Below are 1,271 nucleotides of genomic sequence, written 5' to 3'. Positions count from 1 at the left end.
CTTGTGCTGTCTTCTTTTATACATATGTCCATCTATACATAAGTATTTCTGTATACACTAAGTACATAGTACATAAATATACACTTGTGCTCATATAATTTAGTCACGGCAAGTTTATCCAAGCAACTTTTTAGTACCGAAATGAAACTTAATTTTACACGAAATGGAAGAAATTTTAATTCAGTTAAAAACAGAGTAATAGTTCTACATAGTACAAAAGTTTTTTTCACGTATCCACTAAAACTGTCTGCTTAATTTGGAACATATTATAAGAACTTTTACTGATAGTGTGGGTGAAATCGGAAGATAACTCCGCTCACCACCATATAACAGAACGGTTAAAAACTAGTAAAAGCGCGATAAATCAATAACTGAGTATGCCAGAGATGGAAAGAGAAGGCTTTACGGGAACCGGGGTAAAAGATTTTCGAACTTCCGGGAGACTTTAAGCTGCATATATGGGCCAATATTTAAGTTATCTCTATGAAAATACAAGCGTACTCATAACAGTGTTTCTTTGTGCCTTAAATAAATAAAATTGGGCGAAGACTTGACCTAAACCCGTATAACTAATATGTATCAGGATTTTCGAACATCCGGCTGACTTTACTCCATACGATTGGTGATTGTATGTGAGGTACCTTAATGAAACCCAGAGAAAATTTATTTAGTATGTGGCATGATACTACATATTTACAAGATTTTCCTTTTTCTAACAAACATTATGCCGAATATATCGGTCAGTGTATGAGTTATAAATAGTATATACATATAATATATATATAAAATTGATTTCGATCCTCTGGTTAACATTTTACACCTTAAGGTATTTCCTTGGCTTTGAATTCTGCAAGTTGCAAGAGTATAAAAAGTTCGGTTGCACCCGAATTAGCCCTTCTTTACTTATATTTATCTAACTTTTAGCTAAAAAAATATTACGTAAATTTTTTAGCCCATCAAAAATGTTGTGCTCATATTATTAAGTCAACTGAAGAAAAATGTAGTTAATACTTTTTTTAACTTACCTAAAGTTGGATATCTTTTACTTGTATTACTTAGCACTCCATTACATCGCTTCGGCATTGTTTTGACTAAAGTAGCACATTGAGCGGGATTTATTTTAACCAATCCAAAATTTTAACATTTCGACGACTTATGGGGGTATTCTTGTCTGGATTTTGAAAAAATCGATTTTTTTTGCATATCTTGAAAGTTTAGACTTTCAAAAACATGACCTTGGGAGGATTTTTCAAAATTCGACTTATTTTCGG

The sequence above is a fragment of the Bactrocera neohumeralis genome, chromosome 3 (assembly GCF_024586455.1).
Source record: "Bactrocera neohumeralis isolate Rockhampton chromosome 3, APGP_CSIRO_Bneo_wtdbg2-racon-allhic-juicebox.fasta_v2, whole genome shotgun sequence".
Lineage (NCBI taxonomy): Eukaryota > Metazoa > Arthropoda > Insecta > Diptera > Tephritidae > Bactrocera > Bactrocera neohumeralis.
The sequence above is the reverse complement of the archived record's forward strand: the minus strand, read 5'-3'. Positions refer to the sequence as shown.